The 11,830-nt window shown below is 48.8% G+C and overlaps 1 pseudogene; it reads right to left on the bottom strand.

Moving 5' to 3' along the window:
• Positions 1-5,547: 5,547 nt before the first annotated feature.
• On the bottom strand, positions 5,548-5,645 carry LOC116563672 (annotated as a pseudogene).
• Positions 5,646-11,830: the final 6,185 nt, after the last annotated feature.

The raw sequence follows: 11,830 nt of genomic DNA, 5'->3' as shown, positions 1-11,830 counted from the left end.
GGGGGATGGAGAGAAGAACTTACTTTCTCTCTAGGCCCAGCTGTGACAATGTCCATCTGGCCCTTGGACTGTTTCTCCAGCCTCCTGCATGGCCTCCTCCAGGCATGGTGGCTCACGCCTGTAATCCCAGCACTTTGGGAGGTCGAGGAAGGCGGATCACCTGAGGTACGGAGTTCAAAACCAGCCTGGCCAACATGGCAAAATGCTCTATTGAAAAATACAAAGATTAGCTGAGCATGGTGGCAGGCACCTATAATCCCAGCTACTCCAGAATCTCAGGCAGGAGAATGACTTGAACATGGGAGGCGGAGGTTACAGTGAGCTGAGATCACGCCACTGCACTCTAGCCTGGTAACAGAGGAGGTCTCCATCTCAAAAAATGACAAAAAACCTCCACGCAGCTCCCTTCTGATGATGCCCCCCTCCTCTGGTGAAGCATGAGAGACCCCGAACTCCTGTCTGACCCTAAAGTGCCAAGTGACCCTGCCCACGCACTCCTCTGGCCATGCTGAGTGTCGTCTGAGTCATGCTGCTCCCTCTGCCTGGGTTTTTGCTGCCCCATCTCAAAGCCTCCCCTCCCTCTTCCCGGCTCCATCCCCCCATCCTCTGCCTGCCCAGCACCCACCTGGTCATTTAATGTGTAGCTCAGGCTGTAATCCCAGCACTTTAGAAAGCCCGGGGGCAGAGGATCACTTGAGAGAAAAAAAGATGTAGCTCAGGCATTACCCACCTCCAGCTAGCCTTCCTGATGCCACCATACCCAGGTGGGCTTAGGGGCAGCCTCTGTTCTCTGGGCATCAGAAGCTGCCTCCCCAGGGCCGTGGTCCCGGGTCAGCTTATGCAGGAGTCCAGGCACAGGATGATGGTGGATGGATCAGGACTGAGGGTCAGAGATGTGGAGAGGCAGACAGGTTTGGATGCACTTAGTAAGATCAGTGGGATTTGCTGCAGGGTGGCTGTCAGGGTGCAGGGGAGAATTCTGGACTGGCTGTGTCTTCATCTCTCTCTCTCTCCTCCAATCCCAGGAGAGCAAATGAGGCAGAAGGACTTGTGGGCTCACCAGCTCCATGCTCAGGAACTCGAGGACCATCAAGTTCCATGGCTGGGAGGGAGCCTTTCTGGACAGAGTCCTGGGCATCCGGGGCCAGGAGCTGGGCACCTCGCGGACCTCCGGCCTCCTCTGTGTCGCTGCTGTCCTTCCAAGCATCTACCTTTCTGGTGATGTCACTCTAGTCCCTATGCTAAGCAGGACTAGGGAAGGAGTGTGGGGGTCGGGGTGGGGGAGGTAGGTGGAGCCTCCCAGATCCTACCACCCTGTCCATCAAAACCCACACATTCTGGATCCTGTTCCCTAGGGGTCCCTGCTGTCTTCTGCGTGAACGAATTAATCACATATTCTGGTGAAGGTGGCAGTGGCTGATGAGGTCTGCTTTTCTGAGAGTTCCAGGCTTCTACTGATGTGGGGAGGAGGGTTCAGGTGCAGGCAGGCTGCAGAGGTAGAATCCGGGGTTTGAGTGGCTTCCCTGTTGCTGGCCAGCAGATGTCCACAGCCGCCCTGTCACTGACGTGATCCTTGTCCTGCCATTCTGTAATTTATTTTTGATGGCTATCAGAACACTTCCTGAAGCAGCTTTCAGAAGAATTTTAAAATGTTGACACATAGGCCAGGCACAGTGACTCATGCCTGCCACCCCAGCTGTTTGAGAGGCTGAGTGGCTTGAACCTAGGTGGCAGAGGTTGCAGTGAGCTGAGATTGTGCCACTTCACTCCAGCCTAGATAACAGAGCAAGACTTTTTCTCTAAAACAAAATGAAACAAAAGGACCACACATGGCATGAACACCTACAGCCTTCCTGTGCTGCTCTCCCCAGGCTCAGCCCTCATGTCTATCACCTTCACAGAGAGGCCTTTCCTGACCACCTTCACCACCACCACAGCACCCCTGCTCATGCTAATGCACTCTACACCTGCACCTGATTTCCCTTTTTTATTTTTGAAGACAGGGTCTTGCTCTGTTCCCCAGGCTGGAGTGCAGTGACGCAATGTCGGCTCACTGCAACCTCCACCTCCTGAGTTCAAGCAATCCTCCCACCTGTCTCCTGAGTAGCTAGGATTACAAGCAGGTGCCACCACGCGTGGCTCTTTTGTGTTTTTGGTACTTTTAGTAGAAGTGGCATTTCACCATGTTGGCCAGGCTGGTCTTGAACGCCTAACCTCAAGGGATCCATCCCCCTCAGCCTCCCAAAGTGCTGGGATTACAGGTGTGAGCCGCTGCACCTGATTTAGTATTTATTCTTCATACCGCTCTCCACCTGATGTGCTGTCTGTGTTAATGGGGTTTGTTTATGGATCACCTGTCTCTTTCCCCCTCATTAGAATGATGGATCCATTAAGAGAGCAGCAATTTTGTTTTTCTCATTGCTGTTTCCCCATAGCCTGGAACCCTACCGGATATATAATAACCAGGCAATAGTTGTTAGTGGAAGGAATGAATGTAAGAATGAATAAATGGCCGGGTGCTGTGGCTCATGCCTGTAATCCCAGCACTTTGGGAGGCCGAGGTGGGTGGATTGCTTGAGTTCAGGAGTTTGAGACCTGGTGGACAATATGATGAAACCCCATCTCTACTAAAAACACAAAAGTTAGCTAGGAATGTTGGTACACGCCTGTAATCCCAGCTACTCGGGAGGCTGAGGCAGGAGAATTGCCTGCACCCAGGAGGTGGAGGTTGCAGTGAGTCCAGATCACGCCACTGCACTCTAGCCTGGCAGAAAGAGAGACTGTCTCAGAATAAAAATAAAGAAAAAAGAATGAAAGATGAGAAGTCCTAGATAGAAGGAATAAGTTACAGTAATCAATAGTGCACAAGTGAAATTACAGTGAATGAGAATTTACTTGAATATTTCAAGATACCTAGAAGTATTTTCATGTTACCAGAACAGAAGATAAATATTTGAGGTGATGACTGTCTCAGTTACCCTGATTTCATCATTACATATTGTCTACAGCTAGGTTCCCCAACCCTCCTAGCCACGGATCAATACCAGTCTGTAGCCTGTTTTGGTTTTTGTTTTTTTGAGACAGTGTCTCACTCTGTGCAGTGGTGCAATCTCGGGTCAGTCTAACCTCCACCTCCGAGGTTCAAGCAATTCTCCTTTTTCAGCCTCCTGAGTAGTTGGGATTACAGGCATGTACCACTACAGCTGGCTAATTATATATTTTCAGTAGAGACCGGGTATCACCATGTTGGCCAGGCTGGTCCCGAACTCTTTACTTCAGGTGATTTGCCCTCCTCATCATCCCAAAGTGCTGAGATTACAAGTGTGAGCCATCGGCCTGGCCTTTTATTTATTTTTTTTTTTTTTTGACACGGGGTTTTGCTCTTTTTTCCCGGGTGGGATGTGCCGGGTGTGGAATACAATGGCGTGATCTTGGCTCACTGCAATCTCTGTCTCCCAGATTCAAGCAACTTTCCTGCCTCAGACTCCCAAGTAGCTGGGATTACAGGCATGAACCACCACACCAGGCTAAATTTTGTATTTCTAGTAGAGACAGGGTGTCTCTATGTTGGTCAGGTTGGTCTCGAACTCCCGACCTCAGGTGGTCCACTCGCCTCAGTCTCCCAAAGTGCTGGGATTACAGATGTGAGCCACCGTGCCTGGCTCACCTGTTAGGAATTGGGCAGGCAGCACAGCAGGTGAGCAACAGGTGGGCAAGGGAGGTTTCATCTGTGTTCACAGCGACTCCTTATTGCTGGCATCACCGCCTGAGCTCCACCTCCTGTCAGATCGGTGGTGGTGTTAGAGTCTCATAGGAGCTCAAATCCTACTGTAAACAGCACATGTGAGGGAGCTGGGCTGCGTGCTCCTTATGAAGATCTAATGCCTGTTGTTCTGTCACTGTCTCCTGTCACCCCCAAAAGGGACCATCTAGTTCCAGGAAAACAAGCTCAGGGCGCCCACTGATTCTACATTACGATGAGTTGTGTAAGTATTTCATTACATATTACAATGTAATAATAATAGAAGTATGCTGGGTGCAGTGGCTCATGCCTGTCATCCCAGCACTTTGGGAGGCTGAGGCAGAAGAATTGCTTGAACCCAGGAACAGAGGTTGCAGTGAGCCAAGATCGCAGCATTTTGGGAGGCAGAAGTGGGCAGATCACCTGAAGTTAGCAGTTCAAGACCAGCCTGGCCCAGTGGTGAAACCCCATGTCTAATAAAAATACTAAAATTAGCTGGGTATGGTGGTAGTCGCCTATAATCCGAGCTACTCGGAAGGGTGATGCAAAAGAATTGCTTGAACCCAGGAGGTGGAGGTTGCAGTGAGCTGAGATCATGTCCCTGCACTCCAGCCTGGGCAATAGCGCAAGACTCTGTCACCAAAAAAAAAAAAAAAAAAAAAAGCCAGTTACAATGGCTTATACCTATAATCCCAGAACTTTGGGAGGCCAAGGTGGGAAGATCACTTGAGGCTAGGAGTTCCAGGTAAACCTAAGCAATATAGCAAGACCCCATCTCTACAAAACATTTTTTTAAAAATAAGCCAGGCACAGTGGCATATGCCTGTACAGCTAGTACTCGACTTACAACCGCGATTGGGACCAGCAGACCGGTCGTAACACGATTTGGTCATAAGTTGAGTAGGCTATATGTACAGTTGAAATGATGCACGCGGAGATGGTAGTGCTGCCGGAAGCTGGTCCGCACTGTCGTAAGCCCAGCTGGGCAACGTTTGTGCTGCCAGACGCAGAGCAGTTGTGGCTAGCGATTGTGGTCATAAAGTCGAATGGTCGTAAGTTGCATAGGTCGTAAGTCGATCAATACCTGTAGTCTCAGCTACCCAGGAGGCTGAGGCAAGAGGATTGCTGGAGCCCAGGAGGTGGAGGCTGCAGTGAGCCATGCTTGTACCACTGCACTCCAGCTTGGGTGACAGAGTGAGACTCTGTCTCTCAGAAAAGGAGTTCAGAGTAGAGAAAGGTATGAATTGTAAGTTCAAGCATGCCACATCCCAAATTTCCTGAAGAAATGTTGATGCACGCCCCAAAAAATCTGCATTCATTTCCCAGCGCTGCCTGAACAAAGTACCCTAAACTTTGTGGCTTCAACCACAGAGATTTATTCTCACAGTTCTGGAGGCCAGGAGTCTGAAATCAAGGGGTTTTTATTTGTTTGTTTGTTCTTCCTGTGAAGGCTGTGAGGGACGATCTGTCCCAGGTCTTGCTCCTGGATTCTCGGAGCCTCCAGAGTTCCTTGGCTTGTAGGTGGTCTTCTGTCTGTGCCTTGACATTGTCTTCCCTTTGTAGGTGTCTTTGTCCATACATCCCCTTTTTATAAGGACACCAGGCACACGGGATTAGGATTCACTCTCATTACCTCAGCTTAGCTTGATCATGTGTGAAGAGCCTATTTCGAAATCAGGTTCCATCTACAGACCCTGCGGCGTAGGGCTTCAGTGTCTTTCGGGGAAACGCAGGACAAGACATAATGCTATAGATTTGCAAATATTTTTAGTTTGAGTTTCTGGGTTTTATTTTTTCCTTTTTCACATCAGATAGGTGATGTGATGATATCATAACAAGTTTTGAGGAAGGCACATATCATGCAATAGCATGAAAACCCAATTGTCATGCTTAGGTTTTGGTTTTTAAATTTTAATTTTTCTTGAGGCAGGGTCTTGTTCCATTACTCAGGCTGGAAGGCAGTGGTGCAAACATGGCTCACGGTAGCCTTGACCTCCTGGGCTCCAGTGATCTTCCCACCTCAGCCTCCCAAAGTGCTAGGGTTACAGGAATGAGCCACCACCCCCAGCTTTCACTATTTTTTGTTTGTACCTTGCTCTTTTTACTCAAAAATACACCTTTGTGGCTGAGCATGCTGGCGCACGCCTGTAATCCTCAGCACTTTAGGAGGCCGAGGCAGGTGGATAACTTGAGGTCAGGAGTTCAAGACTAGTCTGGCCAACATGGTGTAACACCTTCTCTACTAAAAATACAAAAATGAGCTGGTCATGGTGGTGCATGCCTGTAATTCCAGTGACTCGGGAAGCTGAGGCAGAATCACTTGAACCCTGGAGGCAGAGGTTGCAGAGACCAAGTTCATACTACTGCACTCCAGACTGGGTGGCAGAGCAAGACTCTGACTCAAAAAAAAAAAAAAAAAAAAAAAGAGGCCAGGCGCGGTGGCTCAAGCCTGTAATCCCAGCACTTTGGGAGGCCGAGGCGGGTGGATCACGAGGTCAAGAGATCGAGACCATCCTGGTCAACATGGTGAAACCCCGTCTCTACTAAAAATACAAAAAAATTAGCTGGGCATGGTGGCGCGTGCCTGTAATCCCAGCTACTCAGGAGGCTGAGGCAGGAGAATTGCCTGAACCCAGGAGGCGGAGGTTGCGGTGAGCCGAGATCGCACCATTGCACTCCAGCCTGGGTAACAAGGCCGAAACTCCGTCTCAAAAAAAAAAATATATATATATATATATATACACACACACACACGCACACCCACCCCCCCACCCACCCACACACCACACACACACATATCTTGGCAGTCTTTATATATCAGCCTTCACTGGTACAATTTAAATTCTATGGTAGATTTCATTTAGATTAATACAATCTAAATACTATTCTATTAACTTCTACAACTAAAAAAAAATAGGCAATGCATTTAAATGATTCAAAGTTCAAAAGCTATGAAAGAGTATAGAACTGAGTCTTTCATATGGCAGCCAGTGGCATATGTGTTTATTGAAATCTAAGCGAGGCCGGTTATGGTGGCTCATGCCTGTAATCCCAGAACTTTGGGAGGCTGAGTCAGGTGGCTCACCTGAGGTCAGGAGTTTGAGAGCAGCCTGACCAACAAGGTGAAACCCCATCTCCACTAAAAACACAAAAAGTAGCCAGATGTGGTGGTGAGCCCCTGTAATCCCATCTACTTGGGAAGCTGAGGCAGGAGAACTGCTTGAACCTGGGGGACAGAGGTTGCGGTGAACCAAGATTATGCAACTTCACTCCAGCCTGGGCAACAGAGCGAGACTCCATCTCAAAGAAGAAAAAAAAAAAAAAATCTAAATGAATTAACATTAAAGAAAATGAAAGTTTTGGTTCTTTGGCTGCGTGGGCCACGTTTCACTTGCTCCACAGCCGCAGGTGGCCCTGAAACATGGTTTTCTTTGCAAAAAGTTCTATTGGTTGGTGCTGGTGCAGCCTTAAAGCCTCTCTCCCACCCCTCCTGAAAGCCAACTACTGTTAAGGTTGTTTTGGTGATTCCTTTCCGAGATGATCTATGCACACAATCAGCACATGGAGTTAACATATCCACTTAAAAAAAAAAATCAGTGTCTCCTGTGTAGTGCGAATGACCATGTAATAGTCCACGGAATGGATTGTATTCAGCTACTTTCATAATGAAGTGCTCTTGAGTTTTCCCAGGTTTCCTGTTACAATTATTCTGTGGTGAACACCACTCTCTCTGCAGAGTAAATTCTTAACAGTGAAATTTCTGTCCACAACGTTTGTTTTTCTCATTTCTTCTTTTCTCTTTTTCTTCCTTTTTTGTTTCCTTTCTCTCCCTCCCTCTATTCCCTCTTTTTCTCTTCCTACCCCTTTCCCTCCCTTTCCACCCTCCTCTTTCCTTCCTTTCCCCCACGTCTTTCCCTCCTCTCTTCCCCGCCTTTTCTCTGTTTTACAAGGTCTTATATGCAATGGCATGATCCTAAATTACTGCAGCCTTGTACCCCTGGACCCAAGCAATCCTCTTGCCTCAGCCTCCCAAGTAGCTGGAACTAAGGCCTGTGCCACCATGCCCTTCTATTTCTTTTCTTTTTTTTTTTTTTTGTTTGTTTGTTTGTTTTGTGGAGATGGGTCTTACTATGTTGTCCAGCTCATTTTCATCTTAGTAGGTGCTTTTCAAGGGTTCTTATCCAAGGGTACCTGGATGGAACTTAGTGAGTCACTTGAAGCCCTTTTCACTGTGTCGAAGTTTTGTGTCTGTCTCTTCCATCCTGGGGAGATTTAAAACTTCTATCCCCTTTTCAAGCAGATGGGTGACTTCAAAAAGTATACAAATGTTGGGAGGCTGAGGCGGGAGGATCACATGAAGTCAGGATCAGGCTGGCCAAGAAGGTGAAACCCTGTCTTTACTAAAAATATAAAACTTATCTGGGCTTGGTGGTGCACGCCTGTAGGCCTAGCTTCTCAGGAGGCTGAGGCAGGCGAATTGCTTGAATCTAGAAGGTGGAAGTTGCAGTGAGTCAAGATCGCTCCACTGCACTCCAGCCAGGCTACAAATAGCAGCTTTAGACTTGATCCTGCCAGGCATGACCACTGGGCATGTTCAGCAGTGGATCACCCAATTCTGCCTCAGTTTCCAGTGTCTTCTCAGAGGGCTGGAGTGGAGCATCTGAAGCCAGGGCTGGATGTCTTGCATAAATACCCTCTCCACTTCCACCTGTGTCGTCAGCCTGGGTAGGGAGATGACCCATGTCAGGGGAGAGCCATCTTCCTCCTAAGGCCCCACCTGTCTGATGGCTGAGATTTCTGCCTCATTCCCAGAACTCCCAGGGGCCCTTGTATGTCTGTTATTTATTAAATGTGCAAGCACAGATTGCCTGTACCTCCCCTCAGACCTTCCTGCTGCTCCCTGTAGAGCTGTCTGAAGCCTGGAAATGTTTATTTGCCTTTGGAGAATTTCTAGTTACATCTGCCCCAGATTCATCACAATTACAGTAACAGCTGGCGCTCTGTAACTCTCTGGAGACTGTTCCAGCAGACAGGAGGTCCCTTCTTCAAGTCCTCTTTGTAACCTCATACAATATGAGGAAACTGAGGCAGATGAGCTCATGAATACAAAGTACCAGAGCTTGGGTTCAACTTGTCTCAAAGTTTGTGGGATTTAAGATTGGTGTGGGAAGTGTTCTGTGTGGGGGTTGGGTCCTGGGTTGCCTGGAGAGCCCTTTTACGCCTGCTGACCTGATGCATTTGTGACTAGTGTTCTCTTTAACTGCAAAGTGTTGTGGTTTGGGAGAGAAATTCTGTGCTCACCTTGTTCACGTGCACCCTGAGGAAGCTCTGACACCACCACACAGCCACTGATACACACTGCAGAAAGCCAGTGCTAGGATGTGCCTGTCAGCAGGAAGAGCTGCGAGCATCTACATCCAGATGTAGACATATCTGTACACATACATTCATATACACATCTATACATATATATATATATGTCTTTACACACATCCACACACACGTCTATATACACATTCATACACATCTACATAGACATATCCGTGTACACACACATTGCTGTACACACACATCTGTATATTTCCATATATTGGTATACATACGCATCTAGACACATCCATGTACAGATACATCTGTACACAGATGTACACACATTCATACACATCTGCACACATATCGGTGGGGATCAGGGAAAGACAGCATTAAGTAGTGGTCTGGTAACAGCGAGTATTGTTTTGACATCTGTTCGGTGAATTTACTAGCTAGTGGCTATCAGAGGGGTGTGTGGGGTGTGTCTGCAGGTTGGCAGGGCCATCAAAAGATGGTATTTGTAGTTGCTTATGGCTTTTCTAGAGGATCTCCGGTGTGGGGCCTTGGAGTGTAGTGAGCTGTCCCCATGGCCCACCTGCCAGTGTCTGCACCAGTGACCAACAATGTTCTGGCTTCACTGGCCTTCTCAAGGACTTTGGATTTTACTGTAAGAAACGCTAGTGTGCCATCATTTGACGTGTCTGGTCACCACATGGAGATTAGTTGCCAGTGGCAGGATGGGAGCCGGGAGAGCCAGGAGGATGTTGCAGTGAGACAGGCACGATGACCAGGGCTGGAGCTGGTGTGCAGCAGAGGTGATAGATGGAGTTGATTCTAGTCACATTCCATAGCGACGGTCGAATGAGTTCCTGATGGATCCAATGAGGGGATTGTCAAGGAGAGAAGAGGAGTCCTTTGTATTTATGTCTGAGTTTGTAACACAGGTTTCTAATTGAGAAATCTGGAGTTTAAAAAATTGAGGAAGGGCTGGGCACAGTGGCTCATGCCTGTAATCCCAGCACTTTGGGAGGCCACGTTAGGCGGATCACATGGGCTCAGGAGTTTGAGACCATCCTGGCCAACATGGCAAAACTCCATCTCTACTAAAAATAGAAAAATTAGCTGGGCACTGTGGTGTGTGTGCCTGTCATCCCAGCTACTTGGGAGGTTGAGGCAGGAGAATCACTTGAATCTAGGAGGAGAAGGTTGCGGTGAACCAGGATCCTGCCACTGCACTCCAGCCTGGGTGACAGAGTGAGAATCCGTCTCAAGGAAAAACAAAAATTGGGGAAGGATTGGCATAGAAAGCCATTAGCAGGGCTGTCTTCTGCCCTCTCTGTAGTCCCAGCTTGTGTGGTCATGGCTGGGCCTGGTGGCCAAGCCTGTCATTCCAGGTGACACCAAGGCCTTTTCAGGATAGAGTGACCTGCAGTCAGCCATGGTCGGCAAGGCTGAGCGGTTCCAGGCACAGCTGGAGATGAAACTGGTGATGGGGGCAGCCCCATCATCTTTACAGGAAACATCACGTGGCAGGTGGGCAGCAAGCTGGCCTCTCCGCATCGCTGAGCCATCTGCTGATTGACGAAGCCCACATGACAGGTAGGAGATGAAACCCCTTGTGCCTTGTCTCCTCCGTGGTCAGGCCAGGGTGTGGGCCAAATGCCTCCTGATGGTCATCATCAACCCAGCCTCTCAATATCAACATCCCATCTAAGGGCAGACGCAGGCTTAATGTGAGCCCCCAGAACTTCCCCCAACCTCCAACTGTCCCCACAAACCTTAAAATAGCAGCTTTGGGGCTGTTTTCTCACCCACGATAAGAAACACGTAACATTTTGACATAAAATACACTGAGCATTTTAAACACATCTGTTCTATTTGATTTTGTTTCTCTTTTTTTTTTTTTTTTGAGACAGAGTCTCATACTGTTGCTGGGACTGGATGCAATGATGCTATCTTGGCTCACTGCAGCCTCTGCCTCCTCGGTTCAAGTGATTGTCCTGTCTCAGCCTCCTGAGTAGCTGCGAATACAGGTGCCTGCCACCACACTTGATTTTTTTTTCTTTTTTAATGTATTTTTTAGGAGAGACCGGGTTCCACTATGTTGGCCAGGCCGGTCTCGAACTCCTGACCTCTGAAAATCTGCCTGCCTTGGCCTCCGAAAGTGCTGGGATTACAGGCATGAGCCACTGTGCCTGGCCTCATTCTACTTTATTTTTGGGCCAAGCACAGTGTACCACGCCTATAATCCCAGCACTTTGGGAAGCCAAGGCAGGAGTATTGCTTGAGCCCAGGAGTTCAAGACCAGCCTGGGCAACATAGTAAGACCCCCATTTCTACAAAAAAAATATAATAATAATAATAATAAGCCAATGCAGTGGCACATGTCTGTAGTACCAGCTACTTGAGAGGCTGAGGTGGGAGGATCAGTTGAGCCTGGGAGGCCAAGGCTGCAGTGAGTCGTCATCAGGCTTGTCTGTGGCCTGTTGTGCAGGGCACAGGTGTTGGCTCTTCAAGGAGCCTCCAACCCCAATGCCCCTGGGGTATTCCTGAGTCCCCTGTTTGCCTGGGGGCAGGGGTGTTGGTCCCTGGGGGCTGAACCTTTCACCTGCCTGCTCTCTGTCGCTGCAGCACTGTTGGAAAGGAAGGAGGAGGATGGACGGTGGGTGGCCGCCCTGGGTGCCGAGCTCTTTGTGCCAGGGCTGGTGGGGCTGCGTGCCCGTGGCCTGCTGCAGCAGTGGGGCCGGCTCTGGACCAACTCCCTGAGGATCCAGTACA

Source organism: Sapajus apella, unplaced genomic scaffold (genome assembly GCF_009761245.1).
Source record: "Sapajus apella isolate SASKATOON/1434 unplaced genomic scaffold, GSC_monkey_1.0 scaffold35, whole genome shotgun sequence".
Classification (NCBI taxonomy): Eukaryota; Metazoa; Chordata; class Mammalia; order Primates; family Cebidae; genus Sapajus; species Sapajus apella.
Note: the sequence above shows the minus strand (reverse complement) of the source record. Positions and strands in the feature narration are given on the sequence as shown.